The following is an 11,890-nucleotide window of genomic DNA, read 5'->3' on the forward strand; positions in this document are numbered from 1 at the left end:
AGACAAATGCGTAAGTCAACCAATTAGTTTTGCTAAACAGAAATATTTATGCCACAGTAACCAGCTAGCTTATTTTCCCCCTGCTAGATGGCTATTTCCTGGGCAATTCCCTGGGTGGGGTGGGGGCACTGAAATGTCTTCTATCATAGAATGGAAAAGTGAGATTAAAGGTTTTTAAGTGCTCTTATATGAAGTCAAAAAGAGAAAGCAGAAGAGCCTTCCTTTCTAATTGCAGCAAGAGGCTGCTTTTGGCCCCTGCCTTTTTATGTTGAGATTGGAAGGATTCTAAAGGATTTTCAGTATGTCAAATGTACCTCTAAAACGTCCCCCAGCACCGATGTACTGATTAATTCTTCACAAGTACCAGTAAATGGCATGATGATTATGAAAGTGAGGAAGCATTTGTTTACTTATCTCTATGACTTCTAATGGAACTTAGGTTGTGGAGTATTGTACTGTTTAATAGGATATCTATTTTAACATATTACCCAATCGGGGCTTCACTGGTAGCGCAGTGGTTGAGAGTCCGCCTGCCGATGCAGGGGACACGGGTTCGTGCGCCGATCCGGGAAGATCCCACATGCCGCGGAGCGGCTGGGCCCGTGAGCCGTGGCCGCTGAGCCTGCGCGTCCGGAGCCTGTGCTCCGCAGTGGGAGAAGCCACAACAGTGAGAGGCTCGGGTACCGCCAAAAAATAAATAAATAAATAATATTACCCAATCTTCTCACCAATATGCTTTTTCTTTCATACATTCTAAAGCACTCTCTCTCTTTTTTTTTTTTTTTTTTTTTTTTTGCGGTACACGGGCCTCTCACCGTTGTGGCCTCTCACCGTTGTGGCCTCTCCCATTGGCTCCGGACGCGCAGGCTCAGCGGCCGTGGCTCAGCCGCTCCGCGGCATGTGGGATCTTCCTGGACCAGGGCACAAACCCGTGTCCCTTGCATCTGCAGGCGGACTCTCAACCACTACGCCACCAGGGAAGCCCTCTCTCCCTCTCTTCTTTCTCTCCTCTCCCTCCTCCTTCTTCTCTTTCTCCTTCTTTCTCTCTCTCTCATTCCCTCCCTTTTTCTCTTTATACCTTTCTCCCTCTCCCTTTCCCTCTCCCTCTCTTATACAGCAGCACAGGTAAAGAATCAAAATGTCATCCCAACTAAGTAGATGACATACCAGTGAACCATACACCAGACACAAGAGATGGGCATGCTCCTGCTTTATCTACACTTTCATCATCAAAACTGAAGAATTCAATAAACTGGAACAAATGCTTTTGAAAGTTTATAAAGGAAAGCTATTCCTCACATTTTACAGGCTTGGCTTAAAATAGCTACATTCGGTGCCCATATTAAGTACATAGTCCACCTAATTAACAATGCACACCTCAACTATCCTAAATATAATTTAGAGAAATTCATTTATCCAAGGTTTTACTAGTGAATTCAGAAACCTCCCCATAAGTTCCTTCTAACACAAGTTTGGGAAGCACTGTGGCCTTTACCTACAAACCCAATACAGTGTTGCAATGTTTTCTACAAGTCTGAGAAGGCAGCTCTAATTGATGAAGTACAGTTCCTAGACTATGTAATCGGGCCAAAGATCAATTTTCTGTCCAAAAGATAACAGGACATAAAGAACACACAAAAACAAGATGGCTCTTTCCAAAGAAAGGGATCAATACTACAGTCTACTTCCTCCCACCCCATCTTATTTCTGAACCACTGCAGAAGAATAGAAATTCCTAATGATTTTCCTGCCTATAGCATCCTCACGGCTTGGGTATAAGGTGCACTAGAGCAGGCTACATTTAGAGCAGAGAGGGTTTCCCAGGCTGTGAGGAGATCACAGATGAGCATTACCTGGGAGGCAGAAGCAGCATTATTAGCTCAGTGGGGTAAAGAGAGGTGGCATTTCAATTCAAGAAAAATGAAAAGAGAAATCCCAGCCTCCTTCAAGATTCTACATGGGCAGTTAACATTACGGAAGGGTCAAGGATGCTAAACCCAAAGTCTCCTATATCCACACAGGAAAAAGAACAAAGCATTAAGAGCCATAAGAGAAGTCAATAGGCCAGCCTGACCACAGTTGTCAGGGAGTTCTCGGTGTCCCTACACAATCTGCATACCCAGTGTTGGATTATACGTGCTGTCTATTTTCTGTGAATTAAACCTCTTAGTATAACTTTCTGGCAGAACTATAGGTCCTACAATTCACATATTTCCCAGAGTGCTGCAAGGTAGCAAGAGTTGAATATGTCACCCAGCAATGTTGCTGTAAACTAATGACCTGGGGGAATTCATGAAAGATTGCATAGATTACTATGCCTCAACAATAAAGCGATGAGACCGGTCTCTACAAAGCATACATAAAAATCCCATCTATCTGGATCTATCCGGTGTGTATTGACTTATGCACACATTTTAGAAGATGCGTGCAAATCTTACCTGGCTCAATTCTTTCCTCTTTACAAAGCCTTCCCTTACAACAGAGCTGAACGTCATGTTTCTGTCCTCTGGACTTATTTTGCATGCCACTCATTTAGAAGCTAGTATTTATGCAGCTACTAGCTGTTATCTTGTTATGTACATATGTATTACCCATTCACAACTGCCTTCCCATTGTTAATCTATTATTGCATAACAAATTACCCCAAAACCTAGCAGCTTAAAACAATATTTATTATTTCACCCAGTTTTTGAGAGTCAGGCATCTGGTCATGGCTTAGCTGGGTGGCTAACTCAGTGTGGCTCATGGGGGTTCAGCAGAGCTGGCAGTCAAGGATCTAGTCATCGGAAGTCATTACCTGGGCTGGTTTAGTTCCTCACTAGCTGGAGTCCTCAATTCTTCACCATGTGGACCACTGCATATGGTGGCTCATGACAAAAGGAGCTTCATCTAGAGCAAGCTGCTGAAAGAGAGGGGGGGGGTATAACCAAGCGGGAAGCCATGGTTTGTTTTATAACGCAATCTCAGAAAAGACAGGATCATCACTTCTACCATGGTCTATTATTCACATAAACCATGTGGGAAGAGATTACACAACTGTGTGAATCCAGGCAACAGAGATTGTTGGGAACCATTTAGCAATCAGCTACCACAAAAACGGTTTCTTTCTACCACTCCCCCTGTCAGAGATTCTAACATGAGACCTTGCTTGGAATGAGTCAATGAATATTTGTTATATATATGATTATCTCCCATATCCTCAAACTATATTATTCAGTTACTCTTTCATTCTTCACCAAGTGTCACTGCATTTAAACACATTGATAATATAACATAATAATATTCACAGTCTGTTTATTAACGATTACAGTAATTTGACTAGAACTGAAATGATAGAGGTACATTTTTACCATGAACAAATGACTTTTAGTTAAATTATTCAGTCTCATTTTGTCTTTATTTCTAAATATTTATTCCTACAAGAAATATTTATTGACCATCTACTAGCTGCCAGGGACATGAAACTACTATACACTTCGATGAATATTATGGTAAGGAAAATAAAGAGTCATGTGGACTCATGAATCAGAGAATACTTTTCTCTACAATATTTAGCAAAACTGAAAAATATGAAATGTAAGATAAAAAACAAGCCTATAAATATGCTATCATTTCGAAGAAAATTAAGTTCTGTTTCTACAAGCTTGCGATAGTGTTGATTGTACTAAAATTTGTGACAATTGGATCTCCTAGTAGAAACACAGATACGAGTTCCCACATATACTATTATTAAAAGGGATAAAAATGAGCATAGAGTAACATGAAGAAGCTGTACTAGCAGATGCTGTTCATAATCCTCCAACTATTCATCTCATTTTCTTTCATAAGAGATCTCAATACTGCTCAGATTTCTACCTTTCTCCACACAATTCAGAGCCTTAAGGATTGTACTGATAAGTTTTATTTGAGTGCTTAGTTCAAATTATCAGTTTTCCATTTAGCCTGAAAATTTCATGGATGCGGTGGCAAGGTTGGCCTTAGGAAAAATTTGGAATTAAGTGTGACACTTACCCTCTGTAGTGGATTAAACAGAGGTCTCCAGAAGATATGTTTATGTCCTCCTCCCTGGCATCAGTAAATGTGACATTATGTGGAAAAAGACCTTGCAGATGTAATAATTAGGTTTAAGATGTCGAGATGAGATCCTCCTGGATAACTGGGCCCAAAATCCAATGACAGTTTCCTTATAAGAGACACAAAGGAGAGACACACAGAGAAAAAAGGAGAAGTTATGTGAAGATAGTGGCAGAGACTGAAGTTATGAAGCCATGGAAGTTAAGAAACTCCTGGAGCCACCAGAAGCTGGAAGAGGGAAGAAAAGTTTCTCTCCTGGAGACTTCAGGAGAGAACAAAGCTCTGTGACAACAGAACACAAATCTACCAGTTTCAGACTTCTGGCCTCCAAAATGGTGAGAAAACAAATTTCAGTTGTTTTAAGCCAAGCAGTTTGTGGTATTTGTTACAGCAGCCCTAGGAAATTAATACACCTTCCAACCTAAATAGTGTCCCAAAATTAATTTACATGTTTTTTTTTGCGGTAAGCTCAGCCTTTCCTAAAGCCAACACCAATAAATGCCAACACTTGCACTAACCCGTCTCCATGCCAACAACTGCACGAACCCTTCCAACACCAACACCTGCACCACTCAGGATTCTCTTCTCCAACAGGGGTGAGCCAGTCCATCAGCAAACTAATTCAAGCAATTGGTTAATGGGTATAGCTACATGAATTGATTCATTACTGTGCTACCTTTTTCAGATGACATAATTAGAAATGAGACCTTTCTAACGGTCCCATTTTCACTGTATTAACAGACTCAGAGCAGGTCAGTGTTTAATGAACTCAGCTCTCACCACTTTGCAGAAGATGAATGAAAGAAAATATTTCAGTAACAGAAACATATTGTCTGGACTTCCCTGGTGGCACAGTGGTTAAGAATCCACCTGCCAATGCAGGGGACACGGGTTCGAGCCCTGGTCCGAGAAGATCCCACATGCCGTGGAGCAAATAAGCCCGTGTGCCACAACTACTGAGGCTGTGCTCTAGAACCTGTGAGCCACAACTACTGAGCCCACGTGCCACAACTACAGAAGCCCGGGTGCCTGGAGCCTGTACTCCGCAACAAAAGAAGCCACCGCAATGAGAAGCCTGCGCACCTCAACGAAGAGTAGCCCCTGCTCGCCACAACTAGAGAAAGCCCGCGCGCAGCAGTGAAGACCAAACACAGCCAAAAGTAAATAAATAAATAAAAATTTATTTAAAAAATAAACATATTGTCTGAAAGGAAGTTGCGACAAGGGTAGAGAATGAGAAAAACAAGGCGGACACTGATTGAAAGCTTGCAAAGTAGTGTTTTCTAGAGTGTAGTTCAAAGAACAATAGTTTTAGAAAAAGTTCTCCAGGAAAAGTGGTTGTCTGGTCAATTAAGTTAATCTGTAATACTCTACTTTGAAAGTAAAAATATATAATGATTTCAAAATGTTATGTTGTTTAAAAATAAGAGGAAAAATAGAGAGAGAGACAGAGAGACAGAGAGTCAGAGACAGAGAGAGACAGAGACTCAGCTTGATCATCCCAGTACGTATAGTGGTTACTAGTTTGGGTTATTGTATCAAAGTAGAAAAACTTTGGAGTAACATAGACAAATCTGTTTCTAATCCACTACTTAACTAGTTAAGTAATCTTCAGCAAATTACTTAGTAGTTTTAGTTTCCTCACACGTAAAATAAGGAAATGATGCCTATTAAGTTATCTTGTGATCATTTGTTATAATTCATGTGAAACACCTGTACTTCTTAAATGAGATGTTTCCTATAGCCATAAATCCTCAGTAAATGGTTACTATTATGTTTTGTTATTTTTGTGGTTATTATGGTGGTCAGTACCACCATATGGTAGCCAGCATCCCCACTGCCACCCATTACATGCACGGAAATGCAATTATCTGTGAGAATATTGCTTCAAAATAAAAATAATATAAATAATCCCAGCAGAGATAGCAAAGTAGAGAGGGCTATTGTTTCAGCAGTAGAAAACTCCTCAGAAAACTGAAGGAATTTATTAACATATCTAAAGAAAGCATCAATCTATCAAATAGGGCACTGCGCAGCCTGGAAAGCAGGAAAAGGAGTAAGATTAAGTTTGGCACTGATGTCCAAAGGTCCTCAAGTATTCTGGTGCTTGAGGCAAAGTCAGCCTGACTGTTGAAATGACTGTGGAGTCATAGCCTTAAAATTGTCCTAAAATGACTTAAAATGTCTTTGTCCTTTTGACAAAATGGTCCTTAGTTGTAAATGTTTGTATCAAGCTACCAACCTACCTTATCCTGGTACCATTAAATACTGGATTTATCTAGCTTCCTGTACTGAGTTGAATGGTGTGCCCCCAAATTTCATATCCACTTGGAGTCTGTGAAGGTGATCTTATGTGAAAATAGGGTCTTTGCTGAAGTAATCAAGTTAAAATAAGGTTATCTGGATTAGGCTGGGCCCCAACTCCAATGGGATTGGTTTCCTTTAAGAAAAGGGAAATTTAGACACAGAAACACACAGGGAGAGCTCCGTATGACAATGGGGCAGATGTCAGCGATGCATCTACAAGCCAAGGAACAGCAATAATTGCCAAACCCGAGAAATGAGGAAGAGGCAAAAACAAACAAACAAACAAACAAACAACAACAACAAAAAACCCAACTTTTCCTGGAGCCTACAGGGTGTATGGCCCTGCCTACTCCTTGATTTCAAATTTCTAGACTACAAAACTAACTAGACTAAACTTGTGATAATCTGTTACAGGAGCCCTGAGAAAGCACATCCTGTTCATCAAGTAGTTCTCTGGACAAATTTCCCAAGTAAGTAAGCATATACATGGAAATATTAATACTTAAGTACACATAAATTTTTCCAGTTCCTGTCTCTATGATAACTATTTTGTATTTGCAAATTTGTATTATAGCTTTTTTCCATCAACCTTATGAATTTTTTTTTTTTTTTGCCGTACGCGGGCCTCTCACTATTGTGGCCTCTCCCGTTGAGGAGCACAGGCTCCGGACGCGCAGGCTCGGCGGCCATGGCTCACGGGCCCAAACGCTCCGCGGCATGTGGGATCTTCCCAGACCGGGGCACGAACCCGCGTCCCCTGCATCGGCAGGCGGACTCTCAACCACTGCGCCACCAGGGAAGCCCTACCTTATGAACTTTTTAAACACAATCTGCCACTGAAAGATAAACCTGCTCTTATAGGATGTGGACAATAACAGGTTTCTGAAGGTACTATCCTATGGCAGGAGATAATGTATGAAGCCCCTCTTTAGAGCCTCTAGGGCTTGTGGTCTTGCTCTTGCTGATCCCAGTTCTCTGCTTGACACCATATGCCCCTCCTGATACCTTTGTTGGCAGAGCAGCAAAGAATTTTTCTTTAATAATAGTTTATTGCTACTTTCCCACTCAGAACTCCGAGATGGGTTTAATTACCACTGATGTACTGAAAAAGTGCTAAGTGACAAAGAAGTCACAAAAATAGTAACACAAACAAATAAATGTTAACATTGGTCAACTTAATCAGACATTTGAGAATATAAGATTTCTTTTTCTAAAAGCCTATGCTTTATAGCTCCAAGAAATAATGTACATTTTGATATTTTGGACATAGCTGAGATGATGAAATTAAGAAACAGTTATACCAACATTTCAGTGGACAACTTTCAGATGAAACACACCAAAATAATACAAATATATTAGAATTTTGCCATAAATTTCCCAAAGAATCACTCTCACAGTATTATTATATGGAAAATATTTTTCATTCATTAATGTATTCATTCAATCAATTAAGAGACATTTCTTGAGCACTTATGATGGGCCAAGAAATATGCTAAGTGCTGGAAATACAAAATAAATAGGATATATGATCCATGCCTTCAAAGAACTTATTCTCATAGGGGAGACAGGCACAAACAGATAATTACAGTAGATTGATTTGAGTGCTCTTATAAAGGTAAAAACAAAGTCCTGTTATTTCCCTGAAAAAGAGAGCTAATAACTTCTTGAGGGAGGCAGGAACTGCTCATTTAGTTTCCTGGCAACATTATGCTAAACAGCAAGTATAATAGGGCCTATTGGCCAACATATCTATACATTCTAACTAATTTATTTAAATCAATATTAGTCATAGCCTTTCGAATGAATCAAGTTCTGAGCATTTGTTTTTTAATTAAAAAGTAAATACCAGTAAAATTCGCATCAATTAAACCAAACTTTAGGGCTCCCCTCATGGTGCAGTGGTTAAGAATCCACCTGCCAATGCAGGGCACACGGGTTCGATCCCTGGTCTGGGAAGATCACGCATGCCACAGAGCAACTAAGCCCATGCGTCACAACTATAGAACCTGTGCTCTCTAGCTGGCAAGCCACTACTACTGAAGCCTGCACGCCTAGAGCCTGTGCTCCGCAAGAAGAGAAACCACTGCAGTAAGAAGCCTGCTCTCTGCAATGAAGAGTAACCCCCACTTGCCACAACTAAAAAAAAAGAAAGCCCACATGCAGCAACGAAGACCCAACACAGCCAAAAATAAATAAATAAATAAATAAATTTATTAAAAAAAATAAATAAACTTCATTTCCATGCTCATCATTTTCTAAGAAAATCTCTGATAACTCAGTTGATTTATCTAATCAATAAATATTTTGCCCTGTACGCACATAGATTTCCTTTACCAAATAAGTTAGAAAGTGAAGCAAGGGACGTCCAGTTTCAGTCCTGATGTGTAAAAAGCTTAAAAGTTATAACTGCCATTCTCATAGCAAGTAAAATCTGAAAAAAACAAAAATCAACAACTCTTCTTGAAACTATAAAGGAACTGAGACTGTAAGGCAAACCACCATCTACCCCAAAATCTGGAGAGACAGGTGAATAATAGCCAAGATCTGTTTACTTGGAACAGAAACTCTAAACTGGTAGGAATACTTAAAGGTAATTTTGACAAATTGCTGAGATTAAGTGTCAAACTGAGAAACTACTGAGGGCCACTCACAGGAAGCAAACATATGTGTGTGTGGGTTTTACCTTCAGGAATCTCACCAGGTTCTCATGGTGAAGAGCCAAGAAAAATCCAAATCTCTGGACCTGCTCTGAAAGACATGTCAAAAGAAGTTCTTCAGGGAGAAGAAAAATGATAGAGTTCAGGAACTCATATCTACACAAACAAAAAGGAGTATTAGAGAAGGAATGAATGAAGATAAAATATAATTTAAAATAATTTTCTTCCACAGCTACTGGTCTGCAGCTGTTTTTATGGTAGCAGTTGTGGCATTCCTCTGTGGGAAAGAAACTGTTACACAACTAAACACCTCTTTCTCAGCAAAATAGAAAGTGGGCATGTGTGCGATGAACATAAGGTGAAAAAAAAAAAAAAATAAAATAAAATAAAATAATTTTCCTTCTTACTTGCTCTAAAAGATAGCCATTTGTTTGAAGTATAACAATAACAATAGTGGTGATTATAGCATGTGCAAAAGTGAAATGGATGTCAGGAATTTCTTAAGGTATGTGGGGCTGGGGATTGGGCATATTCTATTATGAGGTATTTATCTTACCTAAGAAGTGATATAGCATTATTTCAATGTGGATTGAATCAGTTGTAAATGTATATTTCAAACACCAGGGCAAAGACTAAAATATCTTTAAAAGAAGTGTAATCGATATGCTAAGAGAAGAGATAAAATGAATCACATAAAATGCTCAATTAGAACAAGAGAAGGAAGGAAAAGAGAATAAAGAAGCAAAGAATAACTGCAGCAAATAGAAAACAATTACAAACATTAGATATTAATCAAGCTATATCATAATCACATTAAATGTGAATGTTTGAACTACACCAATCACAAGGCAGAAACCGTCAGAATGGATAAAAGAAAAAGACCCAACTACATACTATCTATAAAATCCCACTTTAAATATAAAGATTTGGATAGGTTAAAAAGTAAATGGCTAGATTAAGTTATATTATATTAACACTAATCAAAAAAAGGTGGAGTAACTACATTAATTTGTGACAAAACAAACTTCAGAGCAAGGAAAATTATCAGGGATAAAGAGAGATATTATGTAATGATAAAGATGGCAATTCTCCAAGAAAATATTATTAATCCATAAGGTTATGCACCTAGAAACAAAGCATCAAAATATATGAGGCAAAACTGATAAAACTGCAAGGAGAAATAGACAAATCTACTATTTTAAAAGACTTCAATACCCCTCTTATCAGTAATTGATAGATTAGACAGGCAGAAAATCAGTAAAGACATGGTAGATCTAAAAAAACACTCAGTTAACTTGATCTAATAGACACTTATAGAATACTGCATCCCACAAGAGCAGAATACATATTTGTCTCCACCTCACATGGAACATTCACCAATATAGACCACAGGCTTGGCCACAAAACAGACCTTAACAATTTAAAAGAAGAGAAATCATAAAAATTGTGTTTTCAGCCACTTGAAATTAAAAGAGAAGTCAAGAGCAGGAAAATAGCTTACAAAATCTCAAAATATTTGGAGATTAAACAACAACACACTTCTAAATAATGTAAGGGTCAAAGAAGTCTCAAGAGAAATTTTTAAATATTTTAATTAAATCAAAATGAAAGTAATACTTATCAAAATTTGTGAAATGCAGCGTAAGCAGAATTTAGAGTGAAATAAATGGTAGTAAATGCATATACTAGAAAGCAAGAAAAATATAAAAGTATTAAACCTTAGGAAACAAGAAATAGAAGAGCAACTTAAGCCTTCTTAAAGCAAGCAGAAGAAAAGAAGAAAAATAAAAACTGTGCAGAAATCAATAAAATTGAAAATGAGAAAATAATAAAAAAAATTAACAAACCCAAAGTGTGGTTCTTTGAAAAGTTCAATAAAATTGGTAAACCTCTGTTATGGGTTGAACTGTCTGTCCTCCAACCTCCACCCCCTGCCAAAATTCATATGTTGAAGTCCTAACTCCCAGTACCTCAGAATGTAAACTAATGTGGAAATAGGGTCATTGCAGATGTAATTAGTTAAGATGAGGTCATACTGGCGTAGGGTGAGCTCCAATATAATAAGACTGATGTCCTTATAAACAGGCAAAACTTGCACACATACATTTATACAGAGAAAACGACCCAGGAAGTTATGCTGCCACATGCCAAGGAACTACCAGAGGCTAAGAGAGAGGCCAGGAGCAAACCCTTCCCTAGCACCTTTAAAGAGAGCATGGCTCTACTGCATATCAGTTTCAGATTTGGGGCTCCAGAACTGTGAGACAATACATTTAAATTGCTCTAAGTCATGCCAAGTTTGTGGTACTTTGTTACAGGGAAACTAATACAACCTCTAGCAAGGCTAACAAAGAAAAAAAGAAGACAAAAATTGTCAGTATCAGAAATGAAAGAGCAGTGATCACTACTGACCCCATTAACATTAAAAGGATAGTAAAGGAATACTATGAACAACTCGATGCCTACAAACATAACTTAAATATAATAGATCAATGATTTGACAGGCACAATCAACCAATACATCCACAAGGAGAAAGAGATAAACTAAATAGGCCTACATCTATTAAGGAAATTGGATTGATAATTAATAACCTTCCATAAAAGAAAGCAACACACCAGATGGTTTCACTAGCAGATTCTACCATACATTTAAGGAAGAAGTTGTCAATTCCCCACAATTTCATCTAGAAAATAGGAACTGAGGGAACACTTCCTAATTCATTCTAAGACCAGCATTACCCTAATACAAAAACCAGATAAAGACATAACAAGAAAAGAAAACTACAAGTCAATATCTCTTATGAACATAGATGCAAAAATCTTTAACAAAATATTAACAAAAATAATCCCCC

The 11,890-nt window shown here is 38.4% G+C and overlaps 1 non-coding gene across 1 annotated transcript; it reads left to right on the plus strand.

The window, feature by feature from the left end:
• The first annotated feature begins 9,262 nt into the window (after positions 1-9,262).
• Positions 9,263-9,395, plus strand: LOC115802085 (small nucleolar RNA SNORA41). Its single transcript, XR_004022463.1, has one exon. It is a non-coding gene; the product is annotated as a small nucleolar RNA SNORA41 (small nucleolar RNA).
• The last annotated feature ends 2,495 nt before the right edge of the window (positions 9,396-11,890 follow it).

Source organism: Delphinapterus leucas, chromosome 12 (assembly GCF_059928025.1).
Source record: "Delphinapterus leucas isolate spDelLeu-1000000601 "Yukka" chromosome 12, BTC_Dleu_Yukka2, whole genome shotgun sequence".
Lineage (NCBI taxonomy): Eukaryota > Metazoa > Chordata > Mammalia > Artiodactyla > Monodontidae > Delphinapterus > Delphinapterus leucas.